Raw genomic sequence first — 19,056 nt, forward strand, 5'->3', positions numbered from 1 at the left:
GCATGTTCCCTTGTGCACGGCGGCCCCTTGCGTGGTGACCTGATGCATGGCAGCTCATACAGACAACAGTCACTTCTCAACCGACCAGCTACGAAGGTGAAAATGGGATTGCCGAGTCTTCATGTCATTCCCTGCCGTGGACTGCACTACACCTAGGACTTGCGTCCAGGGTGATCTCTTTCTGCACTGGAGCGCCTCGGGACAAAGGGAAGCCTCTTGGCAGAGCAGAGCTAGTGTGGGGCTCTGTGTGACAGGGCGGTGATGACAGCCTTTCCCTTAGGAACTGCATTTGAAATCTATATTCTCAGAAAAGTGTTTCACGTATATTAATTATAGAGCCTGGGCACTAGTATTTTCTGTGAATTGTCTGGGCTTCCTGAGAACCTCCTTGCTATTTTTACCTCTTTCCTTTGGTTAAATGATACAGTTCTCAAGTGGTTTGCATGATGAGGGGTGTGAGCACTCACGCGGTATGTTATTTTCTACATTGAGTACTGGGAACAGACAAAAGGATTATGTTAGCTTTGGAGAGGGGAATGTGTTCTGTAAGGAAAGAAATCGTGTAGCAGGGCTCTTTAAAAACACCGTGCTGATGCAAGATTCATAGTGCTTCTCTGTCCTTTGAACTCAGCATTGAACTCAGATATGTGTTCTAAATAGTTTTAACCATGAAATAAGCACCGGGGAGTTTGGAATAGCTTGGTAAGCCTGCCAGAGGGAGGGCAACATTGATAGCCTCCTCAAGCTACTTTATGTTTTTAATTCAGGATGGAGGGCCTTCGACTTGTAGATGTCAGATTTTGCACAAATAAGAAATCAAAGTGCCTGTCTTACAGGTTTTACTAAAATGACTTCATGTTTGTAAACTCAGAACTGAAAACTCACTGCTATCCAGTTGATTCCAACTTACAGCAATCTTACAGAGCAGTGGTTCTCAACCTTCCCAATGCCGCGGCCCCTTCATGCAGTTCCTCGTGCTGTGGTGACCCCACAACCATAACATTATTTTTGTTGCTACTTCATAACTGTCATTTTGCTACTGTTATGAATTGGGTGACCCTTGTGAAAAGGTCGTTCGATCCCCAAAGGGGTTGCGACCCACAGGTTGAGAACCACTGCTATAGGAGCAGGTAGAACTGTCCCTTTGAGCTTTCGAGGTTATACATCTTTGATGGAGCAGGCAGCTTTGTGTTTCTCCCTAGGAGAGGCTGGTGAGTTTGAACCTCTGGCCTTGCACTTAGCAGTCCACTGTGCAACCCACTGCACCACCAAGGCTCCTTAGCACTTAACCCGTTTAGCATTCTGGTGATAATGACTTCTTCTGTAATAGCCACCGAAGCCCAAGGTACAGAATGAGCTGTGCTTCCGAGGAACCCTCCTGGATGGCGTTGGGTTTCTCAGCTCCCCTCCTTCCTTGATATGAATAAGAAAAAATGACAATAGCAAAAACATTTTTAAAATCCTTTAGCTCCTAAGTCAAGAGGCTGAGATTTTTGTTCAGAAACACATAGCCCAGAGCTCAGTCGCTTTAGATCTCCTGTTCGCAGAGATTCCTTGCTGGCCATTTCCAGCCAGGGTGAAGGACCGCTCAGGAGGTCAGCCTTAGTGGTGGCATCTGGCCGACTCTGGGCGTCTGCCTTTTGGGAGTGGTCCTGATGGGCAGGGTTGCAGGCAGGTCTCCTCCCAGCAGATTCACTTGTAAAAGACTTCCTCGCTGGTGCTAAGACTTCAGGCCATCAGGAGATGATGCACAACGTGCAGCCTCGGAGATTTCCCTCCAAGCTGCCACAGTGCCTTATGGAACAGCCACGGGCAATCTCAGCCATCTGATGAGAGCCTGGTCTCCCGACTTTATTTAATGCCCTCTTCTCTTCCGACTTCCACAAAGAGTTGGAGTCTTGGAATCTCACAGGGGCAGTTCTACCCTGTCCTATTGGGTCGCTATGAGTTAAAATTGATTCGATGGCAGTGAGGGTGTAAAGCAATTTGAATTCCCAGCTTCTACATAGTATTTAGTCTACCGACCTGAAGGCTGGCTCTCCAGACACATCTAGCAACACTGGAGGAAGGGCTTGGGGAGCTGCTTCCCTGTGAAGTCGTTAGACTCTGTGACCTGTGTGGTCCCCATGAATTATAATTCATTCATGGCAATGGGTTTTGTATGGACATATAGGATTTACATGGGTAACCTTATTTGACTTTAGATGATTTATTTTGGGATTATTATGTGTATCTCTAACATTTCCTTGCTAGAATGGAATACTTCCTCTTGAAGTAACTTAATTTTGTTCCGAAGATTAAGTATCCTATATCTTGAAAGCATTATTAAAACAGGCAGGGAATGAGATATGAATGATTATTTTGTAAAGTTGTTAAAATTGATCCAACTGAACGATCGATTGGCTCCTAAAGTACTTTTCCATATCACTGTGGTGGGATGTATTGGCACAGTGTGTTTCAGCCTGGGTATCAATGAACGAGTCATTTATAGAATGTGTTCTGGAAAGATATATTATCAAGAGCCTTTTGCAGCAGTCTCAATGAATAGTTATTATGAGCCTTCTATGAGGCACTTTGGTAGGAGCATTTTGTAATTTATTTAGAGATATATTTATGACACATACTTAGAAAAATGCATAGAAAAATGCCATAGTGCATGCTACTGGTTAATTGTGCAAACAGGATTTTAGAGAATTTGATGATGCTGATGATTTGGCGAAAGGAGACATCATCAAGAAGGAGCAGACTAAATGAGTGAAGAGCAGGAATTCCAGGTAAGGCTGTCCTACCAGGTGTACCAGGAGCCCTGGTAGTGCAGTGGGTCCTATCAGGTGGCTGGGAGGCCACTTTGGTTTGGAGGTACCCAGAGGTACTGTTTCAGGTGTCTCACTCTCATCATGGACACTACATGTTGGCATATGCTTTATGATGTTTTTCAGATAACTGGTTTCTTTACTCCAGCCACTCTGACTCCTTGCTGTTCTTTGAATATACCAGGCAAACTCCTGCCTTAGGGCTTTTGACTCAGCCACCTCTTCTATCTGGCATGGTAGGTTAAGTTGTGAGCTGCTAACTGAAAGCTGGTAGTTCAAACCCATCGTCTGCTCCTCAGGAGAAAGACAAGACTGCGTGTAAAGCCCTAAGGAGCAGTTCTCCTGTGTCCTATAATGCTGCTGTGAGTCAGAATTGATGGAGCAGTGGGCTTGGCCCTTTAGCATGAAATGTTTCTTCCCTAGATCCTCCCCATCCACAAGGTTTTCAGTGAGTAATTCCTCTGAAGTGGACAGTCTAGTCCTTTGTAGTCTGTTCTTAAGTCAGAAGCTCCATTGAAACCTGTTCACTTTGAGTGACCCTGCTGGCATTTGAAATACCAGTGACATAGTGTCCAGCATTGTGTCAGTCTGGGTAATTTAGAGAAACTCATGTATAAGAGAGTTTCACGTAAAGGTTAAGTACACATCAAGAAAACATCCCAACCCAGTGCTGCCCAAGCCCACAAGTCCAACATTAACCCATATGTCTGACACCAATCCACGAAGTCCTCCTTCATCTCACAAAACACACACAATGATGCCGACTGCAGGAGGAAAGCTGAGTCAGTGAATGTGTAAGCATCTCAGTGCTGGCAGGGGTCTCCACACGGGTGCTCCAGCACCCAGGGCTGCATCGGGGTAGGTCCATGTGCCTTCTCCTTGGGGATGTCTTGTAGGAAGTCAACCTTGCCAGCTGAAGCAGGGAACTGCTAAGGCAGCTGCACCCTGGTGCGACCATCACAAAGCAAGAGACCCGAGAACTAGAATGGCGAGGCTTACCAAGTCATGTATCCCTCCACCCTTCAATTAACCCCACATGTGTTTATCGGCCAGGTTGGCACAATAGACTAACTACCTCAAGCATCAAAGTAGCACACAAGCCACCACAGTAAAGACAAACTGAACAGACAAGTGGTAGAGAGATTGCAGAGAGTCTAGAAAATTCTCCTAGAATTTTCAAAGGAATGGACTAGTCCATAGGAATTAGTTGAGAGAGGTGATGACAGATACTGGCTCAGTGCTGGCTGCTATAGTATTTTACCTATTTGCCCACACAACGTCTTCACACAGCTATGAGATTGGTACTGTATTCATGGTCTTCTGAGAGTAAAAAGATTTTATCATTCACCTGACAGTTTATAAATATTACCTACCCTCTGAGTCCAGTTGGTCTCTGTGTCTCTAAAGCCCCCATTAAACCCTTATGTCTTTCTATGTCCAACCTTAGATGCCATGTGTGGTGGGGGCTAGAGGGTCTTAGATGGTACAGCCCATTGGGAAAATTCAATAATGTTATTTTTCACAGCCTCTGCAAGCCTTTGAAGATAACTTGGGTCACTTGGTCATATCTTTATTACCATCTTCCTGCCTTCTGAAGTCTCTTTGGAGGGATTGGTTTTCTTCGGAAAAATCTAAGTTGCTTTTCCTGTGCCTCTGGAGCTGTTAACACGCACCTGCTCTCTTCTTTCTCTCCTGCAGCCTGTTGCCCCGCCGGACCTTGGGTGGTTTTCCTTCTTGTCTATCACCTGACTTTGCGGGAAGAAGGGAAATGTACCTCAACTCAATTTCACAGGGTCAGGGGGTGCCATTTCAGTTCATGGCATCATGGCGCCAGCCAGTTGTTCACTAATCCAGATATGCAAGCCATTGGAATTTATCCTTTAGTATAATACTGGGGAGAACCTGGTGGCGTAGTGGTTACACTTTGGGCTGCACTCAGCATGGTCATTAGTTTGAAACCATCAGCATCTCTGTGGGAGAAAGATGAGGCTTTCTACTCTCATAAAGAATTACAGTCTCGGAAACCCACAGGGCTGCTTCTTTGCCCTGTAGGATCTCAATGAGTCAGCTTCAACTCAACAGCATCAGTTTGGTTTGAGTTGGTGATAACAGTATCAGTGTTTGGCAAATCGCACTCACCCTCAGTGCCAATGAGTCCGTTCTGACACATCATGGTTACAGGTATGGATACCTGTTAACATGACACCTTATTTCAGGAGATGGCACACCTATGTCACCTATCCCTGTCCCTCCCTTTTCTTTGGTGGTTTTGGCATTCCACTGACTTTTGTACCCACCATAAGATTAATAACCTTATGACCCAGGACATTCAAATGTATATACATTTGGAAATATTTTCTTTCAGATTTAAACAGGCAGGACTTGGGTTATTCTTAAAGCTGTAGAGTACAAGAAGGGATCAAAATAAAGCACTTGCTGGTTGCTTGCCTGATGGAGAGAAGAGAAGCCGGTCGGTGTGGTGACTACTAGCTAGCACTACTTTTGTGGGTAGCCAAGTTGGAAGGGCAGAGGAGAGATAATATGTAGAGGCCAAAATAGATACATTGTTTTCTCCCTGAGTGTGGAGTAAACATTGTAAAATTGCTTATGGAAGCAATCATCTTAGTTCAACAAAAGGCACAGAATGGAAGGTGAGCCAAGTAAATATATGAGTGGGGGGAAAAGAGTGGTACTCATGTCTGTTATATTGACAACATAACATGACTTTGTACATTCAATCAGAGGTGGCCTTTTTATCCATCACTTTGGAACTTAGTTTGGAAATCCGAGTAGAACTGTTCTCTGCTCTGGATAGTTACAGTCTATCTACGAGGCCTTCCTGGGCGGTTTGCTCTACTTGCTATTGTGTTGCAATGATTTTTCTCTTCTTTCTTTTCACTTTGTCTTCAAGCCCAAACAACAACCATCCCCAAAGCAAACCAGCAAGAAACCCTAGTAGTTTTGTCGTTGAGTCGCTTCTGGGTGGCTAATAATTATTTATATCCTAAGACCTTAGTGAGGGACCCTGGTGGCGTGGTGGGTTTTGCATCAAGGTGCTAAGCACAAGGTCAGCTTTTCAAGCCCACCAGCTGCTCTGAGGGAGAGGGACGAAGCCGCCCGCTCCCTAAAGAATGACAGCCTTGGAAACTCCCGGGACCATTCTGCCCGACCGCGTGGGGTCTGTACATCAGAAGTGACTTGCCCACAGTGAGTTTTGCAAAGAGAAAAATAATCACACATTTAAATGGAAAGGAATGCATAGTTACTTTCATTTACAAATACCCCCGGTTAACTAAAAACCAGGTAAAGCACCTTGTGGGCACTCTGTGGCTTCTCAGATTTTAGAATAGAATTGGACACCATCACACCCTCTCGTTACGGGTGCCCCATGGGTTGTTTTGCTGTGTTTGTTACTTTTCAGTTACAGCAACTGCTGAATACCAAGCGTCTCAACAACAGCTCCGTGAGAGAGATGGAGTGTGGTCTCCTGCTCAAACGCTGAGCTAGTTTGACCTACTAGCTCATGTATTCCTGTGACTTCGTTGAACATTTGAATGATCGTGCAGCATCCCAGTGTATTCGCCATGGTGTCCCGGAACACTGTGGTTTGCAGTTGGGGAACCCACTGATCAGTAAAGCCGGGATCCAGTAGATCACGAGTGACACACTGGAAACTATTTGCCTTCCAGTGCTGTGTAATAACATCAGGAAATTGTCATAGACAAGGCCTGGGGTCTAACAGGTAACAAGCCAGTAGAAATGGACTTTCCCTTATCGTATAGTCAGCTTTTATTGCCACATTATGTGATTTATATTTCCAGCCTGGTAATCTCTCTTAAGTACAGCGTCACGTATTGCATTGCCAGTTGTTTGATTGTATGTGTAAGTGGGTGGAACAGTTATTACTAGGCCTGCTGCCATAAAGCAGGTGGTTTTATAAACACCTGATTTGCATCAAATATACGGGGCAAAGAAAATCCATTCAATTACCAATGTAAGAATTGAATGAGAAATGAATGGACCTGTGAAATCTTATTTTACTGGGAGTTTAATTTCAAAAAGAAAACCGGCAACAGAAACAACTGTGTGTAACATACTCTTCTGTGGAGTCCACAGGGGCCACGGTGTGGTGATCCTGTCATTTCTGGGGCCCAGAGACGGTGCCTTCCTGGTGGAAGAAGGACGGCTGTTTGAGAAGGGATTTAAAGGAGCATTTTCACAAATGCAGTGTAGATCACACTGCCTGTTTTAGCGTGCTTTCGTTGTAGTTCATAGACCCTGGAGACTGCAGCACTGAGGCCCAAGCTCATGGTTAGACTTCACTTGAAGGCAGATCTGGTGGTTTGACTATGAGTCTGATGTGATGTGTTTGTCTCCCCCCTTTTTTCCTCCTTTGCAAGGGATAGATCTTGTAAGGCAAGACAGTTCCCTTTGCCTAAGGAAAAGAAATCTCAACTCGGCCATGAATGTCCAGAACAATAAACAAATCTGTCTTGGCAGAAGGATAGCAGGGATGCCCCTTAGAAGAAAGGAGGACAAGACTTTGTCTCACATAATTTGGACCTGTTATTGGGGAAACCATGTGCTGGAAAAGGACAGTGTGCTTGGCAGAGGAATGGGGTGGCATAAAAGAGGAAGATCTTTTGCAAGCAATTGTGAGGAGGGCGCGGGGCTGCACGGTGTTTCCTTCTGCTGCACACAGGGTCAACATGAGTTGCAGCTAACTTGTCAGTACATAGCATCAACGCCCACACCAATGCCAAGAACAACAGCGGATTAATAGCTGAAGATTTAAAGTCAACATTCAGGTATTAACACAGATAACTTCAGCCCATTGGGGCAGACGTGTTCCAGATGAATGTAGGAAGAATGTGAAATTTTCATGCACTGGTGCAGGGTGTACCCGGTGTTGATAAAAATTTTGTTCCCATGCGCTATGCTTTCACTGCACAGATTCCTGTTCATTTCCAATGGGATGCCTGAATATTGTAGCTTGTATACTGTAGAGAAAATGGATGTCTTCCCATATACAAAGCTTGGATGGTGCTCCTCGCTTCTGACATGATCTTGGTGGAGTTCGACTGTGCAATGTGTCTGGTTCACCGTTGAGTTTCAAGTCCACAGCAGAGGAAATGGGGACAATTGAATTACAGATACCCGAAGAAGCCTGGTGGTGCAGTGGGTTAGTGTTCAGTTGCCAACTGAAAGGTCAGCACATGAACCCACCAACAGCACCCAGGAGAAAAGACCTGGTAATCTGTTCCTCAAAAGATTATAGCCATGAAAACCCGATGGGTAGTCGTACTCTGTGCCCACAGGCAGCTGTGTAGCGGGAGGACGACAATGAACAGCCTGCTGCTGACGTCTGATGAGAAGAGCATGCAGTAGAATCCCTATGGAGCAAGGAAGGAGATCCCCGACGAGATCAGGTTTTAGGAAGCTAAAGGTCCCGCTGGCAGGATCCAGATCTAAATATATGTCTCCCATGTATTGCTGACCCCTTTTAGGAAAAGGGGAAGGAACGGATTCAGAGTTTTCTTCTACTTTCAAAACCAAACTTACCATTTATGATTTGTCATGGCTCTGGGCAAATGACTCTCTTTCTCTAATCGCATTTACCTCACCTAGACAATGAGGGCAAGACCGATTTCATAGGGTGATTCTAAGGATTAGATGGGATGATGCCAGGAAGGACCTTGTTCAGCTCCTGACATATCCTGTTGCTCAGAAAGTTCCTTGGAGGCTGTATTTCCCCCAAGTGGCGGGGAGCTGGAATGATCCCAAACTCTCAAGCTCCCTGCCAGCCCCGTGATTTCAACTCTCAGCAACCTTACAGGCTGCAGGAGAACTGTGTGGGTTCTGTGGGTGTGGACATGAAACCCGGGGGGTTTCCGAGACTGTAACTCTTTACAACAGCAGAAAGCCTTCTTTTTTTTTTTTTTTTAAATCACGGAGTGGTTGGTGGTTTTGAACTGCTGACCTTATGGTAACAGCCCAGTGCATAACCCACTGTGCCATAGAGTAGGGGTGACTGCAACAGCGGAAACCTACACTTTATCCTGGATTAGGGGAGAGACTACACAAGTTTTTAAGTGTCAGGGGAGCATTGAGCAATTGCTTATTTTTTTTGCTGAAGAAGAGAAAGTGTGCTCTGAAGGAAGTGTCCTTCTGCTCTGCTCTGAAACCTTCTCCAGCCTCACATGTGACGTAATTGTGACATCTCGATGCTCCCATGGCCCCAAAACCCACCAGTGCCAGCGCTCACAGCATGATTTGGTAATGATGTGTTCTGCCTGTCTCCCCAGTGGGCTGTGAAATCCTTAAAGATAATGAGCATGTCTCATTCAGTCCCCATCCAGGACTTAGGGAAGTGCTTGCACTGATACGGAGGGAAGGTCATCGTTGAATGGCAGCCTGAGATCCGTGCACTAATGTATCTGGGTGACTGTGCCTTTGGCGTGGTTCTCTGTACTTCAGGGTGCCTACTACAAGAGGTAGATGCTTTTACAAGACGTCGTAGGGAAAAACAAACACATGGAGGAAACACACACATTTTTTTTAAATCCTTTTTGGCAGAACAGCTTTGAGTGCCTATCATATCACTTAAGCTGTCTCACTGAACGCACCTTTACTTGAGTGTTTGTTTGTTTGTTTGTTGCTGCGTGGTGAGTCTTTGATGCATCTGTGGTGTCTCCTTCGCCTTTGTATCCTCAGGACTCAAGAGGATGTTGGCTGATGCTGGAGCTGAGAGCGCCCCTTCCCCAGCCTGGCAGGTTGACTTGGTAATTTGCTTATAAGCCTGGACTGTGCTTATTGTTAATGAACTCTACTGTGCAGAGTACTTTAAACGTTGAGTTGGCTTGTTTTCTCAGTATATGGCACCTACGCACAACATTCAATATTTACATATGTATGTGTAATTTATATCATGCATATTTATGTTTTGTGAGTGACAATTTTATTCAGCATTTGAATTTTACTGGAGATAAATTTTAAATGTTAACAAAACGTCGAGTGCTGCAAAGTATCTGAATTAGGAAAAATGACACATACCACAGTAAAGCATATTAGTGTAACCCAGGAATCTGGGGACTGTTTTTGTTGCTCTGGGTGGGGGGTGGGAAGAGCAAGTGGTAGAAAGCTTTTTTTCTGAAAAGTGTAAACAGATGTATTACGTCCTAGTGCACTAGATTTTGCATATGGGGCAGGAAAGGCATGCTTCGTGCAAAAAGCCACTCCCGAAGTAGAGATGATGATGCATGCGATTTTCTAATGTTCACCCCCCCCAGCCCCACCCGTATGAGGGGAGTTAAGAAGTTTGTGGAAAAATTCAATTACCTGTCAATTACATTATTTTTGGGGGGAACTTCCCCCTTACTTTTCCAAAATGAAAGCAGCTTTACTTTTCCTCTTGAGGTGAGAGGATGCTTCGACTTATAAGAGGGATTTCCGTGCATGAAAAGAGTGAAGGGCTGAAAGCTCACTGCCCAGAGAGAACTGCTAATGACTTTGTGGTCTGGCCATCCAAGTTTCTGACTATGCGTCATGCATATACGTATCCACACACTCAGTCCCTCTCCCCCATGTGCTATAAAGGTCATCAGATGGGTGCTGAGTTTTGATCTGCTTTACTACTTCTTATATTTAGTAATATTGGCGGTTTAAACAATGTTTTCAAATTAGGAAATTCCTTACTCAGATTGAAAACAACAACAACCTCTTTCACCCAAAACCACTGGAGAGTTGCACATTCTGCCCCCTTATTTGTATGTTAGTTAAGGGTTTGCGTACTCATATTTTAGCAGTTTTTTATCTTTAATGAAAGAATATCCTGAAGATGTGGCATGTCCAGAAGTGGTGAGACGTTAGCCTTGATTGACGAGTGGGGAGAAAAGCGGGAGTGTTAGCATCTCCTTTCACCGTCACAGCATCAGCCCACTGCTCCTGCGTGAACTCTGACTCCCAGCGGCCCTGTAGCTTGGACCAGGTAGACCTGCCTCACAGGGCTTCCAAGGCAGCAAGTGGCCGACCACATCTGCCGCCTGTGGAGCAGCCGGTGCTTAACCACTGCACTGCCAGGCTCCTCGTTGTACGAGCCAGCTCTCCAAACCCAGTTCACGGCCACGGAATTGATTCTGACCCGTAGCAAGCCGAGGACATGGTGGAATTCCCTCCGTGTGTTTCTGAGATTGTCAATATTGGTGGAGTGGCTGGTGGTTTCAAACCACTGACCTTGTGGTTGGCAGCCCAACTTGTAACAACTGCACCATCAGGGCTCCTCCGTTGTATCAATGGAAGGACTGGGTATAACACTCGGACAGGGAGAGCAGATCCTGGGGACAGTCATCGTGGGAATAGCCCCCTGAGCCCTCAGAAGAGCTGTGCTGAGAAGCCAGCACAGTGTGTGTTCTTGTAGTCCTGGTGCCGTTGACAGGAGAGGTGCTCATGGTGTGGAGGTGGGTGGTGGTGGTGTGTGCCACCCCAGGGTTCCTTAGACTCCAGTCTGTACGGGAAAGTAGCCTGTGGATTTGGGAGTTGCCAGCCGCCACAACTACATGAGCTATGTTCTTGAAATAATTCCCTTCACAGACATACCTCAGAGAGACAGCGAGTTGAGTTACAAGCCACCACAGTCAAGCGAATGTCACAATAAAATGGATCTCACACATTTTGTCCCCCAATGCGTATGAGAGTTATGCACTGTACTGTGGTCTTTGAAGGATGCACTGGCTTTACTGGAAAGCTTGACATAGGGTGAGGCACAGAGACACGAAGTGAGCGTCTGCTGCGGGTGAATCCTCCCGTCTGCTGCGGGTGAGTCCTCCCGGCAGGGTTGCCGCACACCTGGGAAGCACGGAAAAGCGAGGTGTGTCATGTGAACATGTGCTTTCAGTGATCGTCCCCGCTAGAGACCCTGGCTTAGCACACTCTCCTGTCTCCCAAGTCCTGCATTTCCCCCTTCCTTCAGACAAAGGTTGAACGTTGAAGACAGAACTTTTGTCTATTCATTTAATTGTTTCTACAGCTTGTGTTTATCCCTCATGCCTCTCTAGGTAACAGAAGCGCAAGGACAACCGCAGCCACTGCCCTGAGGCCTTCTCTGCTCACTGCTGGGACCTTGGGGCTTTAGCACCCAGGGGTAGTTGCCACTGCTTCCTGTGTGATCGGCCTCTTGTGTGTGGGTTTAACTTTTCCACTAGATTTTAGGCATCTTTGGCCAGTATCTTTTTGTCTCATCAGTGCAAATGGCCGAACACCTGACAGATTACCCAAAGGTGATGGTTTGAAACCATGTTGAGATGCCTCAGAAGAAAGCCCTAGAAAACTGCTTCTGAAAGGTCTTGGGAATTTTGTGGGAATTCCGCTCAGCACATGTGGGGCTGCTGTGGGTGCAATTGGTGTGACGGCCACTGGTTTTATATCTGTGGCTTTCTGGAGTGTGTCCTGCATGGGATTTTGTTTCTTCTCCTCCTGTGGAGGAGCCTTTGGGGGAATCTGGTTAGTAGTTTTAGAACTGAGGACTTCTGGGTCATACTGTGGCGTGTTAAGACAAAGTTGCAAGTGATTCCATTTCTCTCTCTAATAGGTAGTGCAAACAGTTGGTAGAGCATGATGGTATAAACAGGACTTGGCATTCTTATAGAAATAATTTTGTAGGGGTTGTATTCTTGTAATACTTGAATACCATTTTTATAAGGATGAGATTACAACTCCTTTGGCCAATCCGAGTAACTTTGTAGGGTATCAGTGCGTAAGTGAACAGCTGCGGTCTTCATGTACATATTTGTTTTAATTCAGTAATATTGAACCGCAACAAGCAACACGCTGAATCATGGGAGTGCATGTGCTATTTTAGACCCCTCAGATGGGTAATGGCCATTGGCTACACAGTTATTTGGTGGATGCTGTGGTGGGTGACATGTTGATGATGTTGAAAGAGGGATAGTTTTTGGGCGAGGCACAGTCAGGGAGATGGGCATACTTCTCAATGTGCCAGTCCTTATGACCCTGCTCAAATGCAAATGTCTGACATGAGAGCTTGGGCAGTTGACTTCTTTGAACACTTGCTTTATGCTCAGTGAGGAGCACTGGTGGCATGGTGATTACTTTTTTAGCTGGGACGCACAGATCAGTAGTTTGAAGCCAGCAGCCCCTCCCAGGGAGGAGGGGTCTTTGAACTCCCATAAAGAGTTACAGTCTTGGAAGCTCACAGGGGCAGTTCTACTCTGTCCTATAGGGTCTCTCCTGGTGGTGAGTTTTTATGTTCAATACAGTCTGTCAAATGCAGGTTGTCTACTAATGTTTTGCAGAAGGGACTCCGTGGTTCTGCAGCCCTCTGGTTTCCCAAACACATTATGAGTCTGCTCTGTCCGGGTGGAATCAAAGTGCCGCACTTACTATGACCATGGGGGATGTGCATTTTGAATCCTCTGGCAGGGAGACTCTAAGCTCCTAGTGGCTCTCCCCTGGGGCAGATGCGTGATGTTTCTGATGACATGGCCCGAGACACCCTTCTATGCTGCATCAGTTCGCTGATGTGACTGCTGAGTTGTCTCATGACTCAATTCCTGTGAACTTGGTATGCACAGTGACTGCACAGATTGTTTAAAAGATCTCCATGTGGTTCAGGTGTGCTAGCTAGAACATTTCAGAGCTGGGTAAATGTTTGAAAATGTTTATCTGATTGATATTTGATAAGAAGGGTCCTTGATTGAGAGGGACACATTGGTCTTGGATGAGCACGGAGCATGCTCTGCAGGAGGAAGGATGGAAAGATTTTGTCTTGCTTACTTTGGATGCACCACCAGGAAGGGCGAGTCACTGAACCAATGCAGGTTGGGAGAGTAGACGATCCATGCAATGAGATGGGTTGACACAGAGCTACAACAGTGAGCTGAACCATCACTCCAGCGGTGAGGGTGACACAGGCCCAGGCTGGGTCAACCTCTCTAATGCACAAGGTCACCATGGGTCAGAGCCGACAGGTCAGCACATCATCACAGTAACAACAAGACTTAACCAGTGTTTGTCCTGGTGTCCTGGCTCATTGTGAACACACTGTATAATTGTTACAGTGCAAATCAATATAAAGAACTGTGATGTAGCTGTTGGGTTAGCATTGGACTGCTAACAGCAAGGCTGGGGGTTCAAACCTACCAGCTGCTCTCTGAGAGCATGACGAGACTGCTCTCATAAGGATTTACAAAGCCACGGGTGCGTTGGAATGGAACTCCAGGTTAGGGGCATCGTAATCAGCATTGTGACAACTCTTGCCTTATTTTTATGATAGCAGATTATAGGCCATGTGGAGGAGCACCTTCATCCTTACAGGGTAGGTGGACTCCAGGTGGGAACTTGTTTGCTTTGCTGCTGAGGAAATCGCATTTGCTCCAGCCGCCAGCTCGTGTCCTGTGGTGAAGCGCCCTCTGAGAAGCCTCTGGAACCCTGGGGCTTCTCAGGGTCAAGGTGGCCCCACAGCCCTGCTTCGCTCTGGCCCCATGGCTCTTTTCTCCTCTGGGAACTTGGTTCTTTCCTCTTGGTTTCTCTTCACTCTCAGCCCTTCTATTTAAGGTTTTTAATTTTAATCCAAATAGCCTCTACATAAACTAGACTCACAAGCTGTAATGGGAGATTTGGGCCTTGAATCTAAGATAAGCAATTTGAAACACATTTTGTACTAAATAAATAAGCCTTGGTGATGCAGTGGGCTAAGCATTGAAGTGCTGATCAAAAAGCTAGCTGTTCAAACCCAGCAGGCACTCCACAGGAGAAAGCTGAGGCAGTCTGCTACTGCAGGGATGTCGAGCCTTGGACACCGTGTGGGGCAGTTCTGCCCTGCCCTGCAGAATGGCTGTGAGTCAGGACGGGCCCTGTGGCAGTGAGTGTTGTATTAAAATGAACACATCCTGGAGGGCCTTGGAGTTACCTCGCAGCAACCCCATGCGATGGAATAGAGTTTGCCCCCTAAGACTTTCTAGCCCGTTTCTGAACCAGATTGCCCGAGCCACTTGGTGGGCTCAAACCCTGACCTTTCAATTAGCTGCAGAGTGCTTGGACATTGCCCCACAGGGGTCCTACTTGAATAGCCTAGAAGTCAACCTTTACAGAGTGAAATGTTTGAGAGCTGGAACTCACGAGGGTTGTCTTGTTTTTTTCTGGAATCACAGGTTTTCTGCCTTTAGCAAATTGATCATTGAAAAAACCTCTCTTCTCGAAAGTCACTTCTGAGTCATAGCAGCCCTTTAGGCTAGGATAGAACCACCTCTGTGGGATTCTAAGACTGGAAGTGTAGAAAGCCTCATCTTTCTCTCACAGAGATGCCGGTGGTTTTGAACTGCTGACCTTCGGGTTAATAATAGAATGAATAACCTACTATCTTTCCAGGGCTCTCACAGCAGCAGCAGCAGCAGCAGCAGCAACAATGGCAATAATAAAAGCAGTTATCATTTTAAACAAATTGAGAGGCCCATACGTAGAGCCCTGGTAGTGTAGTGGTTATGTGTATTCACTGTTAATCTCAGGTTCAGCAGTTTGAAACTATCAGCTGCTCTGTGGAAGCATGATGAGGCTTTCTACTATAAAGAGCTACAGTCTCAGAAACCCATAGGGGCAGGTCCACCTTGTTCTGTAGGGTCACTATGAGTTGGAATTGACTCAAGGGCAGTGAGTTTTGGTTTATTACTGGAATATATTTGAGTTTTCCTTCTCTGAAAGGTGCCCTGCCTTACACAGTTTTTTCAGGTTTTACTATAAAACATACATTATGGATATGGAGTGAATTCGGCAGTTTCAGGCAACCATAATGCCAGGGAGGTGAGTTTATTCCCTACTACCATTAGAGGAAAATTTATTTCCCTGGTATTATTCCTGCATTAAAAATTATCCCTTTTAGCAACTTCTGCGGGAAAAGTGGTTGAGAATACATATTTTATAGTCATATTAAATTATGGGCAAAAGTTTGACATTGTCAGATGTCTTTTATTCACTGTCCAGTAGTTTTCAGAAAAAATACTATAGTGTTGGGCATTTGCCATAGAAGGTTTGAAATGTTTACAAAGACTTAGAGAAGGAAGGTGCCCTGGTGGCATCGTGGTTATGTTTCGGGCTGCTAAGCACCAGGTCAGCAGATCGAAACCAACAGCTGCTCTGTGAGAGAAAGAAGAGGCTTTCTACTCCAGTAGTCTTGCGTCTCTGGGGGCTGTACGGTGCTCTCTAGGGAGGGTCACTATGAGTTGGAATTGACTTGATGGAGAGAGAAGGGCATGCACAAGCACACCCACACACACGACACAACACACAGACTTTTCTGTATGCTGCTGCTAAAGCTTAATAATCAGCTCTTTCTTTTAAAAACATTGTTTTGGTGAAAGTTTATAGCGCAAGATTATTTTGTTTTCCATTTTATTGGTATGTGTGTTGTGTCATTAGTGGCAGTATAACAATTTTGGTTTTTGAATACCTACTTTCATTATAATGAAATTTCTAATGTAAAATTTGTATTATTTCCTTGTATTAGCGTCCTTTAATTGGGATGGCTAAGCACTTATGGGGCAGGTTTCTGCAGCCAGGAAGGCATCTGAGTTAGTTAATTGTGCCAACCTGGCCGATAATCACATGTGGGGCTAATTGAAAGGCAGAGGGATAAATGGGTGGTGAGCCTCGCCATTTTATATATATCTATATTTTCTTGCTGACTTAAGAATTAAAATTATGAGTACTGACTGGAATGCAGTAATGTAGGACATCATACCCCAGGTGTGTGTGTAGATTTAGGATAATAGCTAAAAACTACCTACTATAAAAACCCTTAGCATGCTGTAGTTTTAAATGCCTTAAAGTATTTTATTATTGTTGTTATTCCCTTCCTTATTAATAAGCTGTTACTTCTTGCTGCAGTTTGTGCTTTTCCACTTACAAATTTCGCCTCCCACACCTCTCTCATCACTTCCTCCCAGCTTCGGTGTCAGCGTCTGCAGCATACGCTCCTTTGCTTCCCGAGGTGCTTGTGCTCTGCCTCTTTCATTAGACCAGGAAGCCTCCCACGCAGAGCAAGCAGTGAGTATTACCCATCTCACACATAGTTCTGGGGTCTGGTAGGTTCTCAGAAAATATTGAGACGAGGCATTAGATACCCCAATGTGTGAGAATTGGGTACAGAAGGAGTGTGGATAGGCTTGGGAATATGTGCCTGGAACAACTCCCCCCTACCGCCCCCCCACCTTAGTACTTAGCAGAGGGCTTGGCTTACATTTTAAATGGCCTTATAGTTGCTTGAGTGCTGTTTCTCTGGAAAGCTGATTTTAGTTTTCTAAAGTGTAAATGTATTAGCAGCTCATACATATGTAAGCTCCTTATACGGAAATCAGATAAACCAGAGAGATGTTACATTCCATAAAAAGAAGGAATTTGCCTTAGAAAACCATTTGTTTGTAAACTTAATAACTTGAATGATTACAAGCTCTTGTAGGATCTGGGGCGCTGTCAGTGAATAAAACATTGTCTTTTCCCCAAAGGAGCTTATTGACTGGATGTGACAGAGACACGAGATGAATACTTGCATAAATTGCTATTTCTTTACAGTTTTTAAAGGATAATTTCAGGGCCTATCTAAGACAGATTTCCCAATCTAATGTTCCTGATCAAGAAAGACCTCCCTGAGCAGATGATACCTAAGGCAAGATCGGAAGGATCAGTGGACATTAGCTAAGGGAAGGTGGGCTTCCAGACTCAAGACCATACGTATGGAGTGGTGTGGATGAAGGTCCTGCAGCCACAGTGGAGCGGTGGGGAGGCAGGGGATGGATGGATGGAGAGGTGGCAGGTTCTGGGGTAGGTCAATGAGTGGCAAGCTCTTCATGTTTCATCCCTAGGGAGGCCATGTGGGTTTGAACAGGGTTGTCATCTCCGGCAATTTGGTGTCACCGGCTTTGGGGCTTCCTAGAGTAGGCATGAAGCATGGTGAGGAGAGAGGCCCTGCTACTTCTGCCTTGTTGTTGTTGTTAGCGGTTGTTCAGTTGGCCCTGGCTCATGCAACCCCACGCACAAAGGAACGGAGAGCCCCTGGGTCCTGCGCCGTATCCATCATCGATTGCAGTTTAAACCATTTTGATCCAGAGGGTTTTTGTTTGCTGGCTCCAGAAATAATTCATCAGACCTGTCTTCTTAGACTGTCTTAATCTGGAATCTCTGTTTAGTGTCAGGGCAGCTTGCAAAACCTCTATTGAAAGACGAACGGTGGCTCTGCTTGAAATGCACTGGCTGGAAACCCTACTTGGGTCTCTTGCATGGAAGACAAGAAGAGTTTTACTAGTGAACCACCACGGCCTCCACTCCTGATGCAGATGTTAACTGTGCCACTCGGGTAACCGATAGAGCGCTTGTCTCTCCACGCTGCCTGTTGGATGAAGTGCAGGCATCTGCGGATGGCATTCAAGGCTTCCGTGCTGTTGCCTGGTGGTGGACTTCAGTACGAGAGCCTGTTAGCTCCATCCTCCTAAGCTCTTCACCACATTTCACCTCACCCCTCGCTCTTATCACAGTGGATTATTTGTGTTTCTCAAAAACATCCCGAACTGCTCCGTCTCCCTAACGTTTCTCCACACTCTGGCCTAAACTGCCCACCCGCTTGCCTAAACCATTTTCCTCTCTTTCTAGTTATCAAAAGCTTAGTAGTCTTAGGATTACTTCCAGCTGCTTCTGTCCAAATGTCTTCGATGCGAGGTGACCTGGCACTTTGCTTGTACGGCTAGCAGAGCATTAGCACAGTCTTCTCTGTGGGGGCTAGTTGTAGACAGTGTCAACTCCCCCGCGGCCAGCTCAGAGCACCATCAGCATTTTCTCACAGGGCCCAGCAGGGGGTCTTCCCAGCATTCCATGGTTATTTATTGAATGAGGAATGGTCCCTGACTTCTAGCTACTGATAATTAGTAGACAGAAGTTGTAGTCATTATAAGTGATAAACTGTTACAACCAGATGAAACACATTGAGGACAGGAATGATCTGGGAAGGTGGGGGAAGGAAGGGGGGGGGGTAGGCTCCTTACTCAATAGAGCTAAGTATGATTTTACAGTGAAACTTGCCAAAGCTGGAACCTGTGTAAGGCAGAAACCTGCCAGAAAAGGAAAACTCAAATATTTCACACTAACAGAGAGGGACAGAAAAATGATAAGACTGCACCCTGTCAAAGGCAGACCACCCGAGAGACTGAGGGAAACAAGGCAGCCCTGTCCGGTTTTCACACTC

At 45.8% G+C, this 19,056-nt stretch overlaps 1 protein-coding gene across 1 annotated transcript in view; it reads left to right on the forward strand.

The window, feature by feature from the left end:
* The window catches only part of VAV3 (vav guanine nucleotide exchange factor 3), a 417,371-nt gene that overhangs the window by 60,424 nt on the left and 337,891 nt on the right, over positions 1-19,056 (forward strand). The window lies entirely within an intron of this gene.

Source organism: Echinops telfairi, unplaced genomic scaffold, assembly GCF_000313985.2.
Source record: "Echinops telfairi isolate 266 unplaced genomic scaffold, ASM31398v2 ScPeMD7_443;HRSCAF=831, whole genome shotgun sequence".
NCBI lineage: Eukaryota > Metazoa > Chordata > Mammalia > Afrosoricida > Tenrecidae > Echinops > Echinops telfairi.